Genomic DNA, 9,331 nt, shown 5'->3' with positions numbered 1-9,331 from the left:
GGCAAATAAAGTGGTCCAGGGAAAGGCTGTACACAATTGAGGGGCCCCATTGCAAAAATTACATTAACGCCTCACCCACTCCTGGCACAGGAGACCCCCCCCCCCCCACTCTGCATTCCCTGATGGAGAAAGTTGTAGCGGGACTGTCAGGATAGTCGCCCTTGTCCTTATTTGCCAACATTGCAGCATTGGTGGAGAGGGGGGCTCTGCCCAGAGAAAGTTGTGCTGCTTTTATGATATGTACGACCTCAAGTAAGATTAGGAACACAGTCTGGATAGTAGGGGAAACATGAAGATAATCCCCCGTTATATAATAGAAAGCAGTGTTCCTGCTAATCACAGAGAAAGAACATGTCAGATGATAACTGCTCCCCCCATCATTAGGAAATGGAGCTACTGTCATATGATAACTGCTCCCCCCATCATTAGGAAATGGAGCTACTGTCAGATGATAACTGCTCCCCCCATCATTAGGAAATGGAGCTACTGTCAGATGAAAAGTGCTCCTTCCCATCATTAGGAAATGGAGCTACTGTCAGATGATAACTGCTCCTTCCCATCAGAGGGAATAGAGCTACTGTGAGATGACACTTGCTCCTCCCCATCATAAAGGAATGGAGCTACTGTCAGATGAGAAGGGCTCCTCTCCATCATAAGGGAATAGAGCTACTGTCAGATGACAACTGCTCCTCTCCATTACAGGCAATGAAGCAACATGACATAGGACCCTCCTCCATCACAAGGAAACAAGCAATTTGTCCAATGCCCATTAACTACTATAGGATGACAGCGTCTCCTCCTCATTTTCCTCCCTGCTCTTAAACTGCATTTCATAGAATAATTGTGTCTCCATCTGCGGGTCGGGAGGTGATTAAATATTTTGATATAAAACCGATAGAATATTTCTCAAAATCTTGGGTGAAAACAACTCTAATAATGAATCATTGGCATCACTACCAGGTCCTGGAGACGGGTTATGACAGCGCGGTATCAGAGAGACTCTATGAACGGGCAGGTGGTGAGACAATTACAGATTCCAGGACGGTCGGAGACATTCGCCAGCTCAGCTGAAGTTCCTAAGTTTGGGAAACGCGGCCGTCAGACTTTAATTAGCGGGCGGCGTTGGGTTTATTGATCCCGGGGACCATTTGAGGTTCTATATTTGACTTCCAAGCACTCTGGTTCATTGCTGCTGTGCATTTAATTTGAGGCTTGTGGAGTCCTCACCAGACGGCGTGATATCCGCGCATATCTCAGATGTCCTTGAAATAGATCTCAAAGCAATTTACGGAGCCAAAATTGATTTCACAAATTCTGCTTTAAATGCGCTCCGCACTGCAACTCAAAGCCACAAACCGGCGGACTTCATGCAAACTAAATAGCCCCCCCTCCCCCACACTTAAAATATCTGATGAATGTTTTACAAAGTCTATTTATAGCTTTGAAATGGTAAAATGCGGCGTTTAGGACAGAAGCAAAAGCGCGAGAAGGTTAAGAAGACGCTGGAGAAGAGGAAACGCAGAGCAAGAGCGAATCTGGTCAGGACAGATATTGGGGGCGACACGGACCACAGGGGGAAGGCGACACGGACCACAGGGGGAAGGCGACACGGACCACAGGGGGAAGGCGACACGGACCACAGGGGGAGGGCGACACGGACCACAGGGGGAAGGCGACACGGACCACAGGGGGAGGGCGACAAGGACCACAGGGGGAGGGCGACAAGGACCACAGGGGGAGGGCGACACGGACCACAGGGGGAGGGCGACACGGACACACAGGGGGAGGGCGACACGGACACACAGGGGAGGGCGACACGGACCACAGGGGGAGGGCGACACGGACCACAGGGGGAGGGCGACACGGACCACAGGGGGAGGGCGACACGGACCACAGGGGGAGGGCGACACGGACCACAGGGGGAGGGCGACACGGACACACAGGGGGAGGGCGACACGGACACACAGGGGGAGGGCGACACGGACACACAGGGGGAGGGCGACACGGACACACAGGGGGAGGGCGACACGGACACACAGGGGGAGGGCGACACGGACACACAGTGGGAGGGCGACACGGACACACAGGGGAGGGCGACACGGACACACAGGGGAGGGCGACACGGACACACAGGGGAGGGCGACACGGACACACAGGGGAGGGCGACACGGACACACGGGGGGCGACATGGACACACAGGGTGGGCGACACGGACACACAGGGTGGGCGACACGGACATACAGGGTGGGCGACACGGACCACAGGGGGGGGCGACATGGACCACAGGGGCCTAATAGAAACAAATCATAACATAATGCCCTAACAAAATGCCCTAACATACTGCCAAAATGATAAAATAATGTGTATCTAAGCCTACGGTGTGATACTGTCTGCTGAGCCTTGTATCTAATCCTATCATATGTGATACGGTCTGCTGAGCTGCTGCATCTAATCCTATCATGTGTGATACTGTCTGCTGAGCTGTGTATCTAATCCTATCATGGGTAATACTATAGGACACCTCTAAGCTCCTGGGCACCAACACAAAGCCTATATTGGGCCCCCATATAGTACTGGTCTCTGTATATGCGGCAGGTGGACCTTTTGGTCTCTCAGACTCCATGGCCCGTGTGTGACAACCAATATAGTACCATTACATCGCCTATAGGGGTGGCCACCCAGCTTTCCCAGAGCCCTGAATGGCAATTATTCAGCAACACACAATCCCCTCTCTTATGTCCAGATATAACCAAGCAGATTTGCCATTCAGGAATCTGGGAAAGCTGAATGACCATCCCTGCTGAAGCTGAAATGAGATCGTATAGTTTGTCACCCAGCTTTTCCAGATACAGACATATAGAAGATGCATTCAGGCCGACCAGCTTCATCCACAAGGTCACCTCTCATCGCCTGAATCCCTGCCGCTCTCTTTCCCCGGTATCATTAGGATTCTTCTCCTGTGATTGCACAAGTCACATACAATGAGATCTCCCCCTCATCGCCCTGCAAAGACCCGCAGGAAAACCGCAGCGCCCCGGATTATAAATCATCACAAAGGAGTGAAGTAGACGTGTCATTTATGGAGTCTGATAAACGGCTTCCGCCATCGACACGATCACCGAGCCCACGCTAATTCTTAAGAAGAGGAGGGACGGTGACAGCGCCTGTGGCGGCGGTGGTGGCACCTGTGGCGGTGGTGGCGCCTGTGGCAGCGGTAGCGCCATCGCTCGGTCTCGTATCACTGACCCTTATATTTACAACGTGTAGGGATAATTATTTTTTTTCTTCCTAAGTCTTGGGGCCGTTCCTCGTGCGCGGAGGACGAAATGGACATTTGTATTCCTTGGAAACTAGAAGATTTTTCTCCAAACTGTCAAAGGAAATTTGTGGCGCAGCAGGACGCCCTGAAGCTGCCGGCAGCCGGGAAGGGCACCTGTCACTTTTTAATATTTAAAGCCTCGTGATTCCTGCTCAGGGGAGATGCTTAGAAGACATCACGCAACATCAATCCAGTGAACCGAGCAGGGGTGTAGTTATGGGGGCTGCAGTCATACCCCGGCCCTGGTGGATGATGGGGGCCCCTCTATCACATAGGACGTGGCATGCAGGGGTGCAGCGATCGATCAGGATTCCTACACAAGTCTCTAGACGGACCCTTCCTGCGTGTAAGAAAACAGGCGCAGAACGGGCTGGAAAACAAATACACGAAGCTTGGTGGTCGATTCCCGCTACTATCCCCAGGACCAACCCGCTGTGGCGCCACACAAGGCGGACGTCGCACACAGATCTCCCAAAACTGAGCCCCACCGCCCCAGCGACACCTAATCCACTCAGCAGCTCAGGGTCCCTAAGAACAAAGGAGACCACCGCGCAGCGTTTCCTTAGGCTAAATCATCCACCACTCCGGCCCCCAGCCCACCGACACCATCATGATGGACAAGCCCAGGACTAAAAGGCGAATACAGGTTGACGAGGCGCCCCACACGGTCTACACACATTCTTCCTCTTTGGCGCCAAACCCCTTTCCGTTTTTCTCCCCTTCCACCAGCGTTATGGTGTCAGGGTCTTCCTGCGCCTATGCCGACACCTTCTCCGGTTTTAATGGCAGCTAGAAAACAGACATTTCTACTCCCACCACGGAAAGATACGGCAGCGACACCGCGTATCGCGGCCCGATAATCCACCGAACCTCAAGGTGAACAACAGTATGGGACAGCAAACCTAAAAGTACAAAACAATAATAATATGTATATACACCACATTACAGTCTGTACACAAAGCAACATAAAACAATGCAATAAAATAGTTTCTTAAAGAGATACAAACATAATCTTTAACTTAAAGGGGATACAATGTTAACCCCCATCTTACAATCTACCTCTACTAATGGATACCTCACTTTTATGATACATATATGGACCCTATATAGTGTGAAGTCATTGTGATAGCGGAGGAACCGGATGTTGATTTTGCAACAGGTCCAGAGGCACCAACCCCAGACCCTGGAGCCTAAGGGGGCCCAATAAGTCAGTCTGTCCCATATGGGGAGGCCGGTACTGTAAATTCAACATGATAGTTGGGGGCCCTGCCGCAGATTTGGCATTAGGGATTACACCTCTGATCAGGGCCCAGGAAGTTCATGTCTTTAAAGCTCAAAAATCTGGGCAGTAGAAACTGATAATAGCGCAAAAATGTAATCCCCCACAATGCAACACACCAGAGGATGCTCTGCACATAATATAAACCAGCAGGGGGCAGTAAAGAGAAGTGCAATTTTGCAGCCATAGGACCCCTGTACATGACCGCGCCCATAATCACGGTTCGTAATGACGGGTTTGGCCAGCCGCGGATAGCCACCCGCATTTGCAGACCGTGCTCCTATATAAAGAATGGGAGCACGGTCCGTAAAAAGCAAAACATAGGACATGTCTCATCTTTTGCGGAGCCTTTCTACGGCCCGGACACCTTCCCATAAGTTGTCCGTGGGCAATAGAAACGCATGGGTCCGTAATTATAGATGAATTCTACGGTCGTGTGCATGGGGCCTAAGAGTCAACAGGAAACCAGCAGAATTATGAATGCAGCTCTGGATGGCACTCAACTATAAGACATGATGTTACTCAAGATCAGCACAAGTTGAGTAAAATCAAAGAATTTTAAAACTCTCAACGTTTCCTTTAGATTTAATCTGTAAATATGGATCCGGACTTCACTTATGGCCACGTCCGGCACGATAAGACGGAGCAAAATGGAAACATCAGAGGGGCTGGACTTTGTACGGTTCACGTGGCGGTCTATGAAACAATCAATCCTGCAAGCGTCTAAGGAGACCGGTGACCTCGGAGCTTCTTACTGAAGAGATTAAACCAGACAGCCCAGGCGGGGAAGACTGCGCTGAGATTGAGACATATGTTCAGCTTCACTCAGAAAGACAATATCAAGAAGCTTGAGGATTATAAACCGTAGACACAGGGGTTGTCCAGGATTAGAAAAACACAACTGCTTTCTTCTAGAAACAGCGCCACCCTTGTTAATGGGTTGCATTTGGTATTGCAGCATGGCTCCACTGACGTGAACGGCACTGAGCTGCAATACCACACACAACCTGTAGACAGCACTGTTTTTGGAAGAAAGCAGCCAAGTTTTTCTAATGCTGGACAACCCCTTTAAGACCTCAGTCATTCACAACCCACCACTGATAGCCCTTAAAGGGGAAGGGACCCCTACATATATTCTCTAAATGAAGGGACCATAGAACGCCATAGGATACCCCTTTGTGTATTGTCTGAGATTTTGGTGAATCTGTCCAGCAACAAGGGGGTACAAGCACTTTCAACAACTGTCCGTATGAGGTAGATAACCAGTGGAATTCCCCTTTAAATTTGCAATCGGGGTCCCAATATCAAGTCAGTCCTTGCAAATTCCTTCCCCATTGGGACAAGGCAGTCAGATAGTAAATAATATCATCATTACTGGGACTTATTATGTTGCGCTGATTGAGCCGGAATATAAATATTCGGACCACCGGCGTCACCATGTGCCGGAGCGACAATGGCGGATTCTATGAGAGGAAATTAAAAACAGCTCCCAGTGGAGAGCAGCGTGCGGCGCGTACATGGAGGGGGGTCCCATCGAGCAGCCGCCATTATCTCCATTGCTTTAATTAACAGACAGAGATTGCTAATTAATTTCCTTTTGTTCCTCGGCACAAAAACAGATTTACAAGACAAAAAGATCTTTTCAAGGAAACTTTCAGCTCGTTCGCCCCAGAATGTGTAATATGGGAATCCGAGGATTTTACACCGCGCTCCTACATGAAAGAATTCTAGATTGTAAAGTAATTAGTTTGCAAAAGAGTCTGAACCTTCCTGCCGCTTTGCTACAATACAGTAATTAAAATTACATTTGTAACATTTCTCGCCGGTTTTGTTTTTAATATTTCAAGAACTTCTCCTTCTCCTTGATTTCCAAGCGCTGCATTTCTGATCATCTTAATGACCGCCGGATAAGGAGGTGCGTCCGGTCCCGTGACGTTAATAATTAAAGGGGTTTTCCAGGATTGAGGTAGCTGCATCGTGATCTCTGCTAGCTGTCAGTGAATAGAAATATTTAAAGGACTAAGAATATTTGATAGGTGGGGTCCAGAATATAGGGAATTTAGCTGCAATACCAGATATAGCCACAAGTGAGCGCTGAGCGTCTGAATCATTCTGCTGGTCGGTGGGGGTTACGGGACACAGGAACCCCTCAAGTATTGCTACCATCTCCGAAGTAAAACCCGTAAATATTAATGCCTGGAAAACCTCTTTAATGTCTCCATTCACTGAGAGCAAGCAGAGATCATAATAAAGCTACCTCTGACTTGGAAAACCTCTATATTCATTAATGTCAAGGGGACGGATGTATATTATTATCCTGCAATCAAAAGGTTAATGTTCTGGAAAAGCTTTCGAACTGTTTACATTAGTGTTTGTTACAATGTATCAGTGCAGGCATAAGTGAAACCTGGAGCTCCTGGGCCCCAATGTAAGATCTGTAAAGGGGCCCACTTTACCATGACGTGCCATTTTCAGTACTGCAGTCCTCCTATGTGACGAAGGCACCAGGGTCGAGAAGTGACTGCCACTCCAGAGCTGGAGATGCAGCCGCTGCTTAAAAGAGGAGCCTGGAGGGTGGATCTCATAATAGACTATTTATCGTCTTTAGTATTTGTCGCCTATCGCATCAGGGCTGCAGCTTTATTTTCGCCCTACGCTTTTCACTGCAGCTCTGCTCGATTAGAGCACAGCTATGATCAGTTACGCCACCCTAGGCTCTGTTCACATCTACGTTGGAGATCAGGTCAATGCTGGGAAAAAAACAGCACAGCTGCGCTATTTTCTTCAAGAAACTGACGGACACCATGCCGTAAACCCGACGGAACAATAGGTTCCACCTGCACTGTCGGTGTCTGTCATGCGACGAATCCGGCACTTCCGTTTTTTTTTGACGAATTGCTCCTATCCGAAGCAGAACAACACAAAAACAAATGCAGGTGTGAATCCAACCTTAGGGCCGGTTCACATCAGCGTTGGTTTTCCGTTCCGGGGCTCCGTCTCAGGTTTCCGTCGGGTGAACCCCGCAACGGGAAGTCAAACTGAAACCACAGCTTCCGTTTCCGTCACCATTGATATCAATGTACTTCGTCACCATTCCGGCAGGTTTCCGTTTTAATGACGACTGCGCTATTGATTTAATCGGAAAAACGGAAACCTTCCGGAACGGTGACAAACGGAAACCATTAGCAGTGTTTCCGTCACCATTGATATCAATGGTGATGCAAACGGAAGCTGTGGTTTCCATTTGACTTTCCATTGCGGGGTTCCACGACGGAAACCTCCGACATAACCCCTGAACGGAAAGCGAACGGTGATTGTCTATTGACGTAGTCTGAAATCTATCCAACTGATCAAAAGGCTCCGGTTTCTGCTTCATTTTTCCCCCATGCTTTACATTGCAGCTCTGCTTTGCTCAGATTGGCTGTATATAAACAGAAATCCATTAGTCCCAGTTGGGAGGGGACGGATGGACGACTGTATGATTATTATTCTCTAGTTTAGTGTGCCCCAAACTGTGGTTTGGAAGCAATTGCAAAACTACAACTCCCAGCATTCCCTGCCGCAGGCTGGAGTTGTAGTATAGCAACAGCTGGAGAGTCACAGGTTGGGGATCGCTGCTTGTTCTGGGGAGAATGGGCGTCTGATTCACATACTGATGGTCTTGGATATTGAGTATTGGAGTGCGGCAGTGCTATTACTATAGGGTCTATATACTGTATGCCCTGTATAGCAGCGCAGGCTTCACAGTCTAATAGGAAAGTAATCCTTCATGTATACGCAAATGAGTTTTACTAACGCAGATCCCGCTGCTAAATCAATGAGGCAAAGTGGAGGGATATGGCGGCAGTGACTGGTGGCAGATGTCAGGGGTCCTGTGTGGTGCAGGCAGAACATTCCCGCAGAGACCCCTCATCCATCCATCTCTCCACATCACAGCGACTTGTGTTCCTGGCGGGTGATTGATAAGGATTTCTGCAGCTGGAGGTTTGATCCTTAACACCATTACATTTATAACCGGAACCTAATGAGATCCGAGTCGTGTTATTTATGGCAAAATTAGTAATTTTTTCCTATTCAATTTACATGAAATGAGAATTTTTCATCTCAGATTTGCCATCCAGAAAATACTTCTCACAGCGGAGTGTTTGCTACAACTGTATCCTCGGTGAACGAAGATTCCAGACTGATTGATACATTCGACCTGCATTGAAACATTGTAACAAACAGGACAGAAGAGAGATTTGTGCTGCTCACAGAGGATTTTCTAGACTGGATACAATTGTAACAAACCCTCAGATATGATAAATATTAGTTCTGTACGGGTCTTTAGCTTCTGGGTGTAAACAAGAATGTTCGCATTTACTGACAGCAAGCAGAGATCTTGAAAATGGTGAAGAACAAATACAAAGTAGACGATAAAGTTATGGAATTTTTATTATTTAGTGAATAAACGTCCTTTAGGGCTGATCGCGCTGTCCTGACCCCGGATTGTACAGTTTTAGACCTCATGGGCTCAGCAGAGCCTGAACAGCATCACGCAGGGTCCCTACGGGGTCCCGTCAGATGGTGCCTCATATTACGGACATATTCGACCCTAGGAGCAATGACTCCTTGTACCTCTGTAATACGGAACCCGACAGAAGAAACCTCCGTACGTCTCTGTATGTAATCGATGGCCCACAGACTTCTATGGGTGACGTATTACGGTTCTGTAACAATCAAAGGTTGTATAA

This window comes from Rhinoderma darwinii, chromosome 9 (genome assembly GCF_050947455.1).
Source record: "Rhinoderma darwinii isolate aRhiDar2 chromosome 9, aRhiDar2.hap1, whole genome shotgun sequence".
Classification (NCBI taxonomy): Eukaryota; Metazoa; Chordata; class Amphibia; order Anura; family Rhinodermatidae; genus Rhinoderma; species Rhinoderma darwinii.
Note: the sequence above shows the minus strand (reverse complement) of the source record.